Source organism: Dipteris shenzhenensis, chromosome 26 (assembly GCF_047967505.1).
Source record: "Dipteris shenzhenensis isolate YYH24624 ecotype China chromosome 26, Dip_SZ_1.0, whole genome shotgun sequence".
Lineage (NCBI taxonomy): Eukaryota > Viridiplantae > Streptophyta > Polypodiopsida > Gleicheniales > Dipteridaceae > Dipteris > Dipteris shenzhenensis.
Genome location: NC_141621.1, coordinates 10,994,005 through 11,011,417, shown reverse-complemented (window position 1 = coordinate 11,011,417; position 17,413 = coordinate 10,994,005). Strand labels below are relative to the sequence as shown.

Sequence of the window (17,413 nt, the reverse complement as noted above, 5' to 3'; positions counted from 1 at the left end):
AATCGAGAATTTTATTGATTTGTGTAACAAATTGGATATACCACCCAACCTGTTGCTCAAGCAACAGGTTGGGGGATATATCCAACAACAAGCCTCCAACCTGTTGCTTGGGGGATATATCCAATTGTTGAACCTGTTGCTTGGGGGTTGGGGGATATATCCAATTGTTGAACCTGTTGCTTGGGGGATATATCCAACTACTGCTCAACCTTGCACAAATCAAGATTTTTCAATTGTAGGTTGGATATATTTCCTAATTGTATATCAAATTGTTGCACAAACAAGAAAAATTCTTGATTTGTGCAATAAGTTGGATATATCCCCCAACCTCTTGCTTGATATATCCAACTGGTTGCTCAAGCAACAAGTTGGGGGATATATCCAACCTATTGCACAAATTAAAAAAATTCATTAAATTTTGGTTGAATTTTAGGGTTAGGGTTTAAGATTTAAGATTTAGGGTTTAGGATTTAAGATTTAGGGTTTAGGATTTAGAGTTTAGGGTTTAGGATTTATTGTTTAGGAGTTTAGGATTTAGGGTTTAAGAATTAAATGTTTAAAGTTTAGGATTTACGGTGATTAAGATGTTTTGGTATTAATTATTTAAAGTTTAGGATGTAGGGTTTAGGTTAATGCCTTCTCTGCTAGTTTTAATATAGAAGTTATTAAGTAATAATAAGCTCAATGATTATTTATTAAATGTTCATTTTGAGTTGCTAATTTACTTTTATACATAAAACAGGTATTCACCCTAACAGAGGGTATGGATGTGGTGTTATATAAGAAGAATGAAGTGGTGGCTTTTGGACGAATTCATAGTCTTGATCCTATGAATGTGCGTCATTTTCAACGTTGTGGTGAGAGAAGATGTGTAGTGATAATCACCAACGTTGTAAATCCTGAAGTACATTTAAAATATCCACATGGAGACTTTGAAACATTGGGAGATATCTTACAATGTGATATATTTGATATGCAAGCACACAGAACACTCTGGGACCAAGACGAAATTGTTCCAAAGACATACTTTCAAGATATCAAGAAAACTTATATCCAGGGGGAAAAAGTACAGATGTTATCTCGCTCCGGAGAAGTTTTAGCAATTGGCAACTTTAAGGGCTATGCTCAAAGTTTTCTCTGTATAGTGGAGATAATTAAGTTGACTAGTGCAGGTGTCATTCAAAATGCAATGGATAGTACTTCACAATTAGACGTCCATAATACTACGTCTCAACTACAAGTTCATAGTACTTGTAAATGGGGGTTAGCTTTCTTGAAATCAAGTTTGCCCAAGACAGTTTCCTTCAATGTCATGGAAGACACAACAGAATATTATCAGAAGAAAAAGACTATAACACAAATGGGATCCAAATTGATAAGAAGCTATAGTAGTAATCAAGAGTATCATAGTGGCATGCTCACAGGTATCGAGGACATTATAGTAACAGATGTTGATGCAGAAAAGGTTTCTTGTGTTGCAAGTGACTCAAATATACTCACTGGTATAGAAGACTTGTCTTGTGTTGCAAGTGACTCGAACAGGCTCACTGGTATAGAAGACTTGTCATGTGTTGCAAGTGACTCGAACAGGCTCACTGGTATAGAAGATTTATCCTGTGTTGCAAGTGACTCAAACAGGCTCACTGGTGCTGCAAGTGACTCAAACATGCTTATTGATATAAAAGACAGAAGATGTGTTGAAAATAATAAGATGGGACCACAAAGAAAAATACACGCAAAGATCAATGGGATAAGTGATGCAATAACAAGAATTGATGATATTAGTGACAATGATCATGATGTTACCACTCGAATACAAGGCAAAAGGGGCAGAGAATCTGAGAATATTGTTGCTAGCATGCCAGAGAATATAGATGGGAGAATCTTGAGTTACGAAGGAGAAACAGTTCAACCACAAAATTCAAGAGGCATTGGCAATAAATTGACATCAATGAACATGTCGACCAGATTGCCATTTCCAAGATATTATAAGGTATCAAATAATTCTCAAGCCTACACAGCATTTGATTATAAAGATGAAGATTCAAGGGAAATGGATTCGAGGTTTGATGGTCTTACAACTAGAAAACGCAAGACACTATTTACAAAAAGAAAGTATGTGAGTGTGAAGAGGCGAAGAATCATGGCATCAATTCCAGAACCAAAGAGACATGTGATGCTATCCGAGGAGAATATGGAAAGGATGCTTATGCGAGTTTGTTGCAAGAGACTTTGCATTAGAAAAGTTGGGAAAGATGATTGTGCAGCCATACGCCTTGGTATTTGGAGTAAGACAGTGCCTAATAGACATAACTATCTTCTTCAAGAGTTTTCATGCTTTCTTCATCAAGGCACTAATCAAGATTTGAGCACAAGACACTGTAAACCTAGATTGAAACCCATGGTTAATGGGAGACCCATTTGCAATCGAGGATATCAATGGTTAACTAGACTATCACATGGCACATATTGGACCATCTGGGCAGAGGTGAAAGAAAAAGTTATTCATACAATTCATGGAAATACCTACAAGCTTAAATGCCATGGAAGCACTATAAATGCAACCGCAACATTAAAGCAAGTTCTCGAAGACCATGCATTACCGCAGCCTCATCTTCAACAAACAATGCTAGATGGACGTGTCGAATGCCAACAACATCTTCCTTTGGGAATGACAAAGAAGGTCATCCTAGAGACTGTCAATAAAACTTTACAAGACAGAGACGAGAGCATGATTTCACGATCAACCTTGTACAAAATTTGGCGTAGAGATTTTTGCCATGTCAAGACACCATCAAAGCAAAGGATGTCAAAATGTAAGACATGTGATGAATTAAAAAATGCCATTGAACATAGTAAATGTGAGCAGCAGCGAGGAAGATATATTAAATGGCGATCAATCCATTTACGTCATGTGCAGGATGCTCGAAAGTTGTATGCTTCTTGGAGAGAGGAAGCTATTTCACATGTCGATAAGTCCATGTGCATCACCATTGATGGCATGGACCAGAATACAACCACTTTGCCACGATATAGACGTATCCCACCGGCATTGGAGAGCAAACGTGGACTAAAAACACACTTGTGTGGAGTATTAGTACATGGATACCGAATCTTTTGTGATGTATGGATTGATAGTTTGCATGACCATGATAGTAACCGGGTTGTTACATCAATCATGAAAGCAATAAGAAAGGTCAGAGATGCTCGCGGATGTTTGCGAATACAAGCTGATAATTGTTGGAGAGAGAACAAGAATAAATATATATTTGCTTTATGCTCTATGTTGGTTGGTTTGAAAATATTTGAAGAAGTGGAAGTTGGCTTTCTTCTTGTCGGCCATACACATGAAGACATAGATCAAATCTTCAGTGTTATCTCTGGTGAGTTGAAGGCAATGGATGTTTTGACAATGGAGGATATGCTATTTCGAATTGGGAAAAAAATTGGAGGTTCTCGTAAGGAAGAATCAGAAGTGGCTATCTTAGAGAGGATGGTAGATTGGAGAGCATTTATAGAGCCACATTTACAAACAGGAGATGATGCCCTAATAGGACACACAAATCCACACTACTTTTGGTTTCACATGCATAACAATATTCCAGTGATGCAATGGAAGCACTACTCAGTAGATGGAGATCATTTATGGAGTGAGTCATATGCTTTATTACAACGAATAATTCCATTGGAGGAAACTAGATTTGTTCTTGCAAAAAACAAATCACTTGACATAGATGAAATGAAAGGCTTGAAAGCCTTCATTAAACATCTTCAAATTATGATGCAGAAATATCCTGAGCAATCAACTAAGAATTTGGAGACAATTAAATCAACTAAAGCACTTATCCAATCTTTAGAAAGACAAGAAAACTTAATGAGCATTGAATACTCTGAATCCTTTTGGCCGGAACAAGCTAGGTCACCAAGTTTTCCTTTGGATATAAATATGTTAGTAGATATGGAGGAAGCAGAGGAATGCCGTTTACCTCGAAAATATTGTGGCAGGAAGGGAGACAAACCCTTACCAGAGTTTATACCATGTAATGAGATTGAAGAGGGTCTATTTGTTGCAGTTTGGGCATCTGATCCGGGTTCAGAGTTGGATGACCAAGGTGGCCCAATTTGGGTTGCAAAGGTTACTAAGATAGAAAGGGATGACAAGGGAACTCCTATAACATTTACAGCTTTATGGTATGAACCAAAGCCATTAAAAAATCTCTCGAGAAGATATACAATAAAACAACTCTATGAGGGATGCTTGCAAAAGAAACGTGAATGGGTTCCAAATAATGAGGGATTAACAGAGGTGGAAGTCAGTAGCATTATTCATTGCTGGAAATCGAGGACACGAAGTTTTAAAAAGAAGCATGGATACAATGTTGAAAAATGTATCACAATCCCTGATCCAAGTCATGTCCATATTAAACATCATTTGGCAAGACTTGACCCATCAAGCTCAAATACATTACATGAGTCTGATGACTCTGAACGAGATTTAGATGCATAAGATAATGTTTTGTATGCTTTTTTCCATACAAATGGTGTATCTATACACCACCAATAACGAGATTCAGATGCATAAGATAATGTTTTGTATGCTTTTTTCCATACAAATGGTGTATCTATACACCACCAATAAGATAATTTATTGTATGGTTTTTTTTTAAAAAAAGGGTGTATCTATACACCACTTATGTATTGAATTCAACAAACTCTTTTTTTTTTTTTAAATGGTGTATCTATACACCACTTATATGTTGAATTCAACAAACTCTTTTCATATGGTGTCATATTTTCACTTCATAGTGTTAAAATTGAACTTGAGTTAGGAGACTACTATTATTATTATTATAGTTATTGGATGGAGGCACCATGCATGAGTTTGGGAATTATAGCTTTAGCGAGCCATTTTTTTTAAAATTAGAGGTTACCACTTGACTTTTTACTAGCTTAATAAGGCCATATTTGTATATAAGTGACCCATTAAGTGCTCAAAAAACCCAATTTTTTAGCTCACTAAGTGAAGTTGAGTGGAAAGGATATGCTCCAAAAAAAAGTCCAAACCAAGACAGAAAGTCCAAAAATTTTGAATAGTGTGTTAAAAACTTTTAACCAAGAGGTTAATGGGCAAGTCAAATAGGACAAGGCTAGCACATCACAACTTTTGGAGTAGACCAAAGCCACACATGTAAGTACTAAGAATGCAATGAGGATAGGCAAGGGCCATGATGAAGTGATCATCCAGATGAGGATAGGCAAGGGCCAAGATAAAGTGATAATCCAAGATGGAGTGGTCATCCAAGATGGAGTGATCATCCAAGATGAGGTTAGGCAAGGACCAAGATGAAGTGATCATCCAAGATGGATTACATGAAGAGACGTCTACCTAAGCCACATCATCATCTCTGGGCAAGGCCTCCTCACGAGGTGGTCAGTTAATTCCACCACAAGCTAAGGGAGAGGAATGGGTTGGGACCCCAACCCAAGCCAATGGGACTACATCAATTGGACATTCCCAAATACCCAGTTCAAGAAATGGCACCTACTATTAGACATGTAGAACTTGGTACGTGAGTGCCAAGAAAATGTTGAGGAAAAGGATCAAGACCAATAAGGGAGATGACACAATGCATGTCCTAGTTATCAAGTAGCCTCCCAAACCACAAAGACCCTATAATTACTAGAGAGGGTAGAGGAAGAAGTTATATCAAACCTTTGTATGGAAGGTCCTACCCTAATGCAATGTGAGGAAGAACCCATCCTAATAAATGGGGAGCATATGACCTTCTATGATTTTGAAGAACCAGAGTCTATCAGTGAAGGACCTACTAACCAGAGTCTATCAGTGAAGGACCTACTTTTGGCCTTGGGACATAGCCAACTTAGCCTCATTCCTATCCATGAAAGTAAATATGCCCATTGCGAAACTTCTGCGAGGTGAACCAACCCTTTGGTTAGATTGGATGAATGGGTAGATTGTGACACCTACATCCCTAGGACCAAAAATAGTAGAGTCTCGAGAAGAGTTTCAAGGGCTTCAAAAGATGCCTACATAGGGAGATGGGGTAATACTTTGAAAGTGACGACACCAAGTACTCCCAATCTCCTACTAGAATCATAATTTCACCGCTATCCTAGATGGAGGGGCTGGAGTAAGCATCGTCACTAAGCACTGTTGGGAAAAATGGGGAAGGTCCAACGCGGAGGATACGTCCTTTGTCGTGAAACTAGCAAATGGATGCACAGCTAGGTAGGAGTGCTCAAGGAAATCAAGATTAGAGTATTTAGTTTTGCCTATCTAGTAAGGTTTTCTGTAGGTATGAAGCCATCTGAGGGAGACCTTTCTTGCATCTTGCAAGGTTGGTCCATGAATAGCACTTAAATAATTTCTACCTAAGAAGGGATGAGCAAGTCACAAGGGGTCGACCTCCACACATGGAAGACCCACCCTATGTTAGGACACTTATTCATAGGCAAATCTGACACAACACAGATATCGACATCTATGAAGCTATTTCAAGTATGAAATGACAAGAATGAGGGTGAGGATAGAGATGAACATTGGTATACACCACTTCGAGAGCCTGAGTTCTCCCACAATTGGATGCATGTGGTTGCAAAATAGATGTCTGCAACCAAACAAGCTTCCAAATAACTATCCAGAGTAAGAATTATTGCCCCACTTAGGATGTTTAATATTCTTAAGCCTAGCAAGGTCAACAAGGGGCTGATGGAGGTAAAATCAGACCTTCATTGGCTACTCTATGTCCTTGCGACCCTACCCACCATGAATTCTCATGCACGTCTAAGCTAAGTGACTACTCTTGTAGGCTATATGAGTGCAAATAAGGAACAAATACCCAAGGCCAAGCCATGACTAGTAAATACCCAAGGCCAAGTGACTACTCTTGTAGGCTATATGAGTGCAGATAAGGAACAAATACCCAAGGCCAAGACTACTAAATCCAAAGCTAAGGAGCTCTCATCCCAAACCAAATGTATATATGAGATAATAGTAAAGGAGAATGATGATGATAATGATGATTTATGTCAAATCCCTCCCCACTACAAGGCATAACTAGTCCAAGACCAAAATATCATCTTCCATCAAGCCAAAAAAACAAGTGAAGAGGGTGGGTCACCAAGGTTATGAAGGTTCTGCTAAGGTAAAGGAGATGAACCTTGTGCTGGAGGGTGCATATCCCCAACCGGTAAGTACATAGACATGAAAGGTAGAATGCCTCCCAAAGTCGTACAACACACAATTCCTATGTTGGATGAGGTTAGACCAATCAAGTAAAGAATTTACCCCATGAATTCCAAATATGCAATGATCATAAGAGAAAATATACAAAAGTTAAATGATGTAAGATTCATATATGAGATAGAGCATACGGACTAGGTATCCCCCATAGTCATCATGCTAAAACATAATGTCAAGATTAGAGTATGCATCAATCTAAAGAAGGTGAATGCCGCAATAAAAAAAGACCATTATCTACTTCTATTATGGAGCATGTGCTAGTGGAGAGGGTGGTAAGAAAAGAAGGCTACATCTTTCTTAATGGATTCTCTGGTTACAACCACATGTCCATAGCTCTACTTGATACATCAGTTACTGAACAAGACACAAGCTATTTCAAAAAAATATATATATGGTGGTTAGGCTCCTTTGAGGTATGCAAACATTCCATATTGTATAAGGCAATGCTCTTTTTCTCAATCTTAAAATAATCTTACAATGTGAATTTTATTTTTCACAGGTCAAGATAGAGGACCATGAAACTTTTTCTTGGGTATTTCACCATACTAACATACAAACAATAATTAAGAGTCAAATTCAAGGTGAACATCTCCATGTTGCCGGCAAAGGTGACTTTCAAGTAGAGTGGCATATGGCAGGCGATTTGAAAACACTTAAGTGTATGAAGTAAAGGAGGAAATTCAAAGTCTCCTTGTCTGTATTGCAAAGAGCCAGCACATGTGATGGATCATAAATGGTGGAAGAGAGCACCAAATAGAGACAAACTAGATCCATAATTTAAGGCTATTCTTGACATTCCATTAAGTAATGTTCATATATGCACATTGCATGCACTGTGTCAGATTGTGGAGAAGTTGGTCTTTCTTTATATTGGATTTGCTTGGAAGCTACATCCTGAAAGAAGTAGAAAACATGCTCTTCAAGCATTGTTGAGGTATCGAGCTCCACTCATGATATGCCAGGGTGACCATTGTGCATTTATGTCACCGACTTGTTAGCTACAGATGCGGTTGGTACACCGCCCATGAATAATAGCTGGATGACAGCTATCCTTATGTACTCTAGTTTGTGGCTCAGTTAGTATGCCACCTTAGTTAGCTGAGTTTGGTTTGAGACCCACATATAGGATTCTTCTATTTCTTTGTATGAGAGTTCTTTTGGTTTTCACAACTAAGAAGAGGAAAACTGTTTTCAGCCTCCACTTTTGTGTGTATTCCCTAATTGTGTATGTGAGAAAGCCGCAAGTGAGACTCCTTCCTTCTCTCCCACTATCTTCACATAGTATTAGAGCCTGGTTCATGGTAAGGAGCTGAAGAAAGCAAACCAAGTTCGGGGTGTCCTGGTAAGAGGACCAGTGTTGCTTTCCTTTTTCAAGTTTGGGAGCAAATCTCTGTAGGTAGCACAGCCAAAAAGTGCAAGAGTGCATTGTCTTAGATTGAGATGCCCTTTGCAGTGTGGCGAGAGAGCAATATATGCTGCGGGTGCAGGCGAAGCCCTCGGTGACTTTATTTTTCTAATTCAAGGCCATTTCGGGGCCCATTTTGGAGGCGAAAGTTCTTCGCAAGCATTAAGAAAAAGGCCCTATTTTTGCTGTGCGACCACTGCTCTGCAGGTCGGTGAAAAGTTGCTGCAGAAATTGCATCATATGCCTATGCGTGGAGATACTGGGAGTTACAAAATCATCCTTATTGCCTGTTGATGCAAAATCGTCACTAGGAAGTGACTGTGTGGTCAAGTACCACTTTCGTCAGTTTTACAGATTTGCCCGTATGAGGCAGAAGCTGTGTTTTTTGTAGTGACAGAATATTTTGCAGTGTTTTGTAATGGCGTCTGATTCTCTTTCATAGATTGTCACTGAAAAGCTTGACAAAAACAACTTCCAAGCATGGAACTTTAGAATGACAAATTTCCTTATGGGAAAAGGCTATTGGGAGTTCATTACAGGAAATGAAGAAGAACCAGTTCTTCCTAATGTTCCCAATCAACATGAAATGCAGGAATTTAAAGGATGGCATGAGAGAGCCATAAAAGTTATGTACTGGCTGTTTATCAGTATTTTAGATTCTATGATTGTGCATATTCAGGATGCAAGTATGCCAAAGGAGGCATGGGATACTTTGGCAAAAATGTACAGCACAAATACGCAAGCCAGGAAAATGTAGCTCAAGCAGGAGTTGCACAATGTGCAGAGAGAAAATATGAGCATCAATGACTACCACATGAAGGTGAAGAAAATTGCAGATTCACTTGCTTCCATTGGGTCGCCAGTGGAAGATGATGATCTAGTTTCTGTGACCTTGAATGGTCTAGGAAAGGATTATGCACAATTCCGGACATCCATTGCCGTCCGTGAAAAATTTCCTGATTTTGAGGAGTTGTTTGCTCTTCTAATTTCTGAAGAGCAGAGAAATGGTGGTGCATCTTCTTCAAGAGGAACTTCAAAAGAAACTGTCTTCTACTCAAATGCTGGAAGAGGTAGAGGCAGAGGTAGAGGAGGCTGATCTGGAGGCCATGGTAGAAATCAGAATATGTAGCAAACTCAAGAAAACCAGTCCTATGGAGGAGGACGTGGTAACTCTAGAGGCAGGGGGAGCCAAAGAGGTCGTGGTGGATGGCAAAGAGGCCAAAATGCAAACAACAATGTTGAATGCTACTACTATGGTAAAATGGGTCATATGGCTAAAGACCGCTATAAAAAGTAGAATGACATCATGAATGGAAAATTGTAGCAAGGGAATTATGCACCTTCTAGTAGACAGGGTGATGACAGAAATGAGCATCTATTTATGGTGCAGCACATGACCATGTGGGGGTTAAAGGTCACTATGCCTTTACCTCGATTATGTACAATACTCAAACACATATATAAATGAATGAAAAAGAAGATTAGGGTGTTCTACACCCACCAAAAGTTGTGTGGCTCTCTGTCTCTCTCTCTCTCCCTCTTCTGTTCTTACTTTCGTTGTGAGCACTCTCAACTGGTATCAGAGCTCGGGTGATCTAGCTGAGCGTGCGTGAATGTTTAGAAGCTCAACAGCTCTGTGGGAGGAAGGAGAAGCTCTATGGGAAGCTTTGTGGGTGACTTTACTCGCATCCGAGTGTGCAGAGACCTTGAAGGAACCTTTGGAAAAGTCACTTTGGTTTTGCGAAGTGGTTTTGAGATCCTGTTAAGTGTTTTCAAAGAAAAAGTCGTTTTTTGAGCTTTTCCCTGTTCCGTTCGATGACAGAGACTCCACATTGACTTGTAAAGGCAGCTATTACTTGCTTTTAGTATCCACTTTCTTTCAGGAGCTTGGAAACACCTTCATTCTTGAATCTGGGATCATTTCATTGGATTTCTTACTCACTGTGTCAGTTTCTATGTTTTTCTGCTTGGGTGTTGGAACTCAAGTTTAAAGCAACCATTTGCAGATCTGTCAGTTCCGGTGGACTCAGAAGGTCCTAAAACTTCTATGTTACTCATCATTCGCACTCCGATGGAGTTTACAAACAGCTCTGTTTCCAAAAACGTTTTTCAATCCGTGTGTTGGACCGAGTGATTGAGACCACGGTTTCCAAAACCGTCTGTCCCATTGCATTTCGGACGCCCAAAAACCCCTACCTGTCAGTTCTTACACAATTCGGTGGAGGATTTTTAGAGTTATAGATCTCTGTGTATTCGATTTCGTCTCTCTGTTATGCATTTTTCATTCTAAGGTTTTGAAACCTTAGATTTATGCCACATGGCAGTGGATAAGTGTTGACTCCCATTTCTCACTCATCGGTTGGGATTTTGGAGTTCTGACAGAAGAGAGATATTTGCACATTTTCTTGCTGAGTCCGATTATGCAATCGCTCCCATGTTTTGAGGCATCTCAGGGTCTATTTTCAATAGTGGTCATTACCATGGGACTATGATTTCTTGAGCATACCTTATGCAGATCACTCTGGTTGCAGTTTGAGTAGTTTGCACTCATTCATGGTGTGCATTGGGTTGCAGTGGATGATTTATAGGCCATTTGGATGCATTGTGGTCCTTATTCCAAGGATGCACTGATAGGCCCAAATTACCTTGTGGGATGCTATTTTTTATGGACGCTTTGCACATGGATGCTATTTTATGCTAAGGGACACCTTTGACACATTGCAGGTGATGCACTGATAGTGCTATGCTCTCTTGGATGAGATATTATTGATGCATATGCCAGTGGACGGTGTTTATGCTTGAGTCATTTGGCACTTATTGGCATTTTGGATTGCCATTGCAGTTGGCATTTTCTTTTGGGCTAGATTTGCTCATATGGATGCATAGTATATGCACATGAGTCAGATGCATCTTTTGATGCTTTGAGCTTTGAGTTTTGGTGATATTTCAGTCTATTGTGGCATACACATTTGGGTGCACCTGGTATTTGGTGTGATTCTCTCTTATAGGCACTAGCATTTGGGATTTTTCTTTATTTGCATCATGGCATCCTCTTCCATGTCTGAAAAGGAGTTTTTCAGCATTAAAAAGTTTGATGGGACAAACTTTTCTTTGTGGAAAGAACAAATAAGGGATGTGCTTATTCAAAAGAAGCAGATTAAACCCTTGGCAGGGATTGAAGCTAAGCCTGCAAATATGTCTGAGGATGATTGGAATGAGTTGGATGCATTAGCAAAATCTACTATTAGACTTCATCTTGCAGAGTCAGTTTATTTCACAGTAGTAAATGAGCAGACTACGGAAGATTTGTGGAAGAAACTATGTGCCACTTATGAAAAGGAAACTGCCTCTAATAAAGTTTACCTCATGAAGAGGTTGTTTGAGCTACAGATGAAGGAAGGGGTCTCCATTGCTTCTCACTTGAATGAATTCAATATTATTTTTAGCTCAGAAGATGAATTTTGATGCAGAGACTAAGGCAATATTTCTCTTATGTTCATTGCCATCCTCATGGGATACCTTCCGTACAGCTGTCAGTAACTCTGCACCTGGTGGAGTATTGAAATTTGATGGAGTATTGAAATTTGATGATGTTGTGGGTAGCTTGTTGGCTGAGGAGATTAGACGGAAGTCTATGGATGGCAACAAGTAGGATGCAGCCTTAAATGTGCAAAGGGGCAGATCACAGTTCAGGTGGAAGTCCCAAGAAAGAGAGAAGTCTCGTAGCAAATCCAAGGCATGGAACATTGAGTGTTACCACTATGGCAAGAAGGGCCATATGAAAAAGGATTGCTACAAGCTGAAAAGAGAGCAAAAGGATAAGAAAAAGAATGCAAATTAGGGTGCAAATCAAAAGGAAGAGAGTCCAAGGGAGGACAAAGGAAAAGTGAGGATTGAGGAGATCAATGCAGTCACACATGATAGTGACAATGACGTTCTCTTCATGTCTAATTTATCTACAGAGTTGCTTACCACTTCAAATGATGCATATTCCTAGGATTGGATTTTGGATTCTGGTGCTTCATTTCATGTTACTCCCCATAAGGAATGGTTCTCCACTTATGATAGTGGAAAGACAGGTTGTGTGCATCTTGGAAATGACTATGCATGTGACACAGTGGGAGTAGGTGACATAAAGTTTTCTTTTGCAAATGGGTCTGCATTTATTTTGAAACATGTGAGACATGTGCCTAAGTTGACCAAGAGTCTTATTTCAGTGGGTCAACTAGATGATGCTGGTTTTCACACCACTTTTGGCTTTCAGAGTTGGAAAATTCAAAAGGGATCTATGCTTTTGGCCAGGGGTGCCAAGTGTGGGACTTTGTATCCCTTACATGTATCAGGGGTATTTGATCATGTTGTTGCAATAATCGAGCAGCCAAGCGCTTCTTTGTGGCATTGCAGGTTGGGGCACATGAGCCAGAATGGAATGAAACTCTTATGCCATTTGGGTTATGTACCGCATCTGAGTTTCTCTGATTTTGAATTTTGTGAGCATTGTCTCTATGGGAAGCAGACTAAATCAGCCCATAAAAGAAGGGGAAAGAAAGATTTTGAAAAGCTTGATTTGGTGCATTCAGACATATGTGGTCCCATGCCTACACGGTCATTAGGCGGGGCTGAATACTATGTCACATTCATTGATGATGCAACTAGGAAAGTGTGGGCTTATGCTTTAACTCGAAAGAGTGATGTGTTCTAGGTATTTCAGAAATGGCTGGCCTTGGTTGAGAATCAGTCAGGTAGAACACTTAAATGCCTACGGTGGTGGAGATTATCTCTCTCATGACTTTCAGCATTTCTGTGATACACGTGGGATTAAGAGGGAGCTTACATTCCCTCGTACTCCAGAGCAAAATCCAGTTGCAGAAAAGATGAATTGTACCATTCAAGAAAGGTTGCAATGCATGATTTCCAATGCAAGTCTTTCTGGTGGTTTTTGGGCTGAGGCAATGAAGACTGCAGTGCATGTGATCAATATATCACCTAGTAAGAGTTTGGATGGTGGTATTCCTGACGAGGCATGGAATGGCAAGAAGCCCTCTTACTCTCATTTGCATATATTTGGGTGTGAGGCATATGCACATGTGCTAAAAGAGCTTCGAAAGAAGCTAGATCCTAAGTCTAGGAAATGCATCTTTCTGGGTTATAGTGAAAGTGGAGAGATGGGCTATGCATAAGGCACCCATGAGGGATGTGGAAATGAGGAGAATCACTTTCGAGGATGTGAATCCACCTACATATGTTGATAGACAGCAAGCTGTCCATGCACCAAATGTGTAAGAAATGGTACAACCAAGTACTCTCACAGGTATACAATCAAGGGTAGATGATGGATCATCTATTGGTGGAAATGATGAGCCAAATGTGGCTGATATGCAGGTGGGACAGCAAGCTGAAATGCCCTTGAGAAGATCATCTAGAGTGTCTAGACCGCCTGATAGGTTTGTTCCAGGGGTAGACTATGTGATGCTTACTGATTGTGGGGAGCCTTCTTGCTACAGAGAGGCTATGATACGCGAGGATCAACACAAGTGGGAGTATGCTATGCAATCAGAGATTAGTTCACTTATGAAGAATAAGACTTGGGACTTGGTTTCTTTGCCACATGGAAAGAAAGCATTGCCATGTAAATGGGTCTACAAAATGAAGGTCACAGGTGATGATGTGCCTAGGTACAAGGACCGTTCAGTCGCTAAAGGGTTCAAGCAAGAGAAGGGTGTGGACTTTGATGAGATATTCTCTCTGGTTGTGAAGATGACCACACTTAGATGCATGCTTGGACAAGTGGCATCAGAGGATTTGGAGCTTATGCAGATGGATGTTAAGAGAGCTTTCTTGCATGGGCATTTGCATGATGAAATTTACATGGTGCAGCCGGAAGGCTTTGCAAAAAAGGGCAAAGAGCATTTAGTTTGCAAGCTGAAGAAGAGCTCTATGGTCTTAAGCAAGCGCCTAGAGAATGGTATCAAAAGTTTGATGCTTTCATTCAGTCCCAGGGTTTTAGAAGGAGTGAAATTGATCACTGCCTCTACACTAAAAGGGCTAAGGATAATAGCCTGATAATCTTGGCACTATATGTGGATGATATGCTATTGGCTAGCAACAATACTTATGAGCTAGATCCATTAAAGGCCAAGTTGCATGAGGCCTTTGATATGAAGGATTTGGGACTTGTAGGTCATATTCTTGGTATGCGCATCACGCGTGATCGGAGTAGGAAACTCCTTTGGCTTTCACAAAAAGAGTATGTTACCAAAGTATTGCAACGTTTCAATATGGAGGGGGGGAAGGTAGTGAGTACTCCATTGCCTCCATATGTGAAACTGAGTCATACAGATAGTAGTCCCAAATCAGATGAGGAAAGGGCCATGATGGCCAAGGTTCCTTATGCATCAGCGGTTGGGAGTCTTATGTATGCTATGATAGCTACTAGACCAGACATTGCATTTGCAGTGGGAGTTGTTAGCTGGTATATGGCTAATCCAGGAAAGAGGCATTGGGAGGCAGTTAAGTGCATCATGAGGTACATGAAGGGTACCAAGGAGATGTGCATCTGCTTTGGTAAAGGAGACATGCGTGTACTTGGGTACACAGATTCAGACTATGCAGGGCATGTGGATAGTAGGAGATCCACTTCTGGTTATGTGTTCACCTTTGCAGGTGGTGCAGTGTCACGGATGTCTCGCGCACAGAAGTGCGTTGCTTTGTCTACCACAGAGGCTGAGTATGTTGCAAACATAGAGGGTTGCAAGGAGGCTATATGGCTTGATCGGCTAGTGGGAGATTTGGGGATTCATACAGGTGTACCGACATTGCATAGTGATTCCATGAGTGTTATTCAGCTAGCACGGAATCCGGTCTTTCATGCAAAGACCAAACACATTGAGGTCAGGCACCATTTCATCAGTGCATAGAGCTTGTCAAGGTTCATACAGATGATAACCCTGCAGATATGCTGGGGAGGTACTTGAGGACAAGTGCATAGAGCTTGTCAAGGTTCATACAGATGATAACCCTGCAGATATGCTGACGAAGAGTCTACCTAGTCAGCGGTTTGAGTATTGTCATGTATTGATGGGCATTGGATAGTATGCTCACTGGTTGTTCTCCCTTAAAGACACATTGTCCTTTAAGTGGGAGGTTGTGGGGGTTAAAGGTCACTGTGCCTTTACCCCGGTTATGTACAATACTCAAACACATATATAAATGAATGAAAAAGAAGATTAGGGTGTTCTGCACCCACCAAAACTTGTGTGGCTCTCTGTCTCTCTCTCTCCCTCTTCCGTTCTTGCTTCCGTGTGAGCCCTCTCAGACCAATTTTGTGACAAGTGCAGAAGAAAGCAATGATGTGTGGTATGTTGACTCAGGTGCATCAAACCACATGACAAGTCATGCAGAATGGATGCAGGATGCAAGGAAAATGGAAAGACCAGGATTTGTGGAGACTGGTGATGATAGTGCACATCCTATTGTGCAGATTGGTAAAATTCCTTTGCCTATGTAGGATGGGAAAAAGAAATACCTATCTGATGTATTTCATGTCCCCAATATCACCAAGAACCTAGTTTCTGTTGGTCAAATGGTTGAGCAGGGCTTGCAGGTTAGATTTAATCCTCATGGATGCTTTGTTGAGGATATGAAAAATAACAGTTGCTTGATTGCAAAAGGAAAGAAGAAGGGCAGGATGTTTACGTTGGATGTGGACATGCCTAAATTGAGTGCAGCAATGTTTGCACATGGGACCGATGTAGTTGCAGATATTCATATCTGGCATAAACGCATTGGTCATGTTAATGTACAATGACTTAAATCAATGCAGGCCAAAAACATTGTTGTAGGATTGCCTAAATTCAAGGTTGCAGAAATGCATAAGGTATGTGAAACCTGTCAATTTGGAAAACAGGCAAGGAAACCATTTCCTAGACATGTTCAAGAGAGTAAGAAGCCATTGGAATTAATCCACTCTGATGTGTGGACTACTAAAGCTGCATCTATTGGAGGCTGTCATTACTTTGTCACTTTTATTAATGACTACAGTAGAAAAGTTTGGGTGTATTTTATGAAAAAGAAAAGTGAAGTGTTTGGGCATTTCAAAGCTTTTAAAGCTATGGTTGAAAAAGAAACAGGCCTACAAATAAAATGACTAAGGTCAGATGGAGGGGGAGAGTACCTCTCAAATGAGTTTGCAAGGTTCTTGCAAGAGCATGGCATAAAGTAGCAATATTCATGCAGTCATACCCCACAGCAAAATGGACTTGCAGAAAGGAAAAACAGGCATGTTGGAGAGGTATCTCGGGCCATGCTAAATGAAAAAGACCTACCAAATTATCATTGGGCTGAAGCAGTTGCTACAGCAGTTTACATAATGAACAGGACTCCCACTACAGCAATACGTGGCATGATGCCAAAGGAGATGTATACTGGTAGGAAACCATATATTTCTCATTTGAAAATTTTTTGTTGCATTGCCTATGTTCATGTGCCAGATGAGTTGAGGTCCACGTTGGATCCAAAAGCTCAGAAGTGCATCTTTATTGGTTATTCTCTACAGCAGAAAGGATATAGATGCTATAACCCTTCTACTCGTAAGTTTACAGTGAGCAGAGATGTTCTTTTTGATGAGATGAACAGCTAATATAAACCAGTAAATGTGATTGATGATGTAGATGCACAAAATGGTAATGCTGCACAGAATTCATAGCAGCAATCACAAAATATTAGTGGACCTACAGTGTCCTTTA

General features: G+C 40.2%; 1 pseudogene; it reads left to right on the top strand.

Moving 5' to 3' along the window:
* Positions 1-7,175: 7,175 nt before the first annotated feature.
* LOC147884661 (uncharacterized) overlaps positions 7,176-17,413 on the top strand; it is a 36,764-nt pseudogene continuing 26,526 nt past the window's right edge.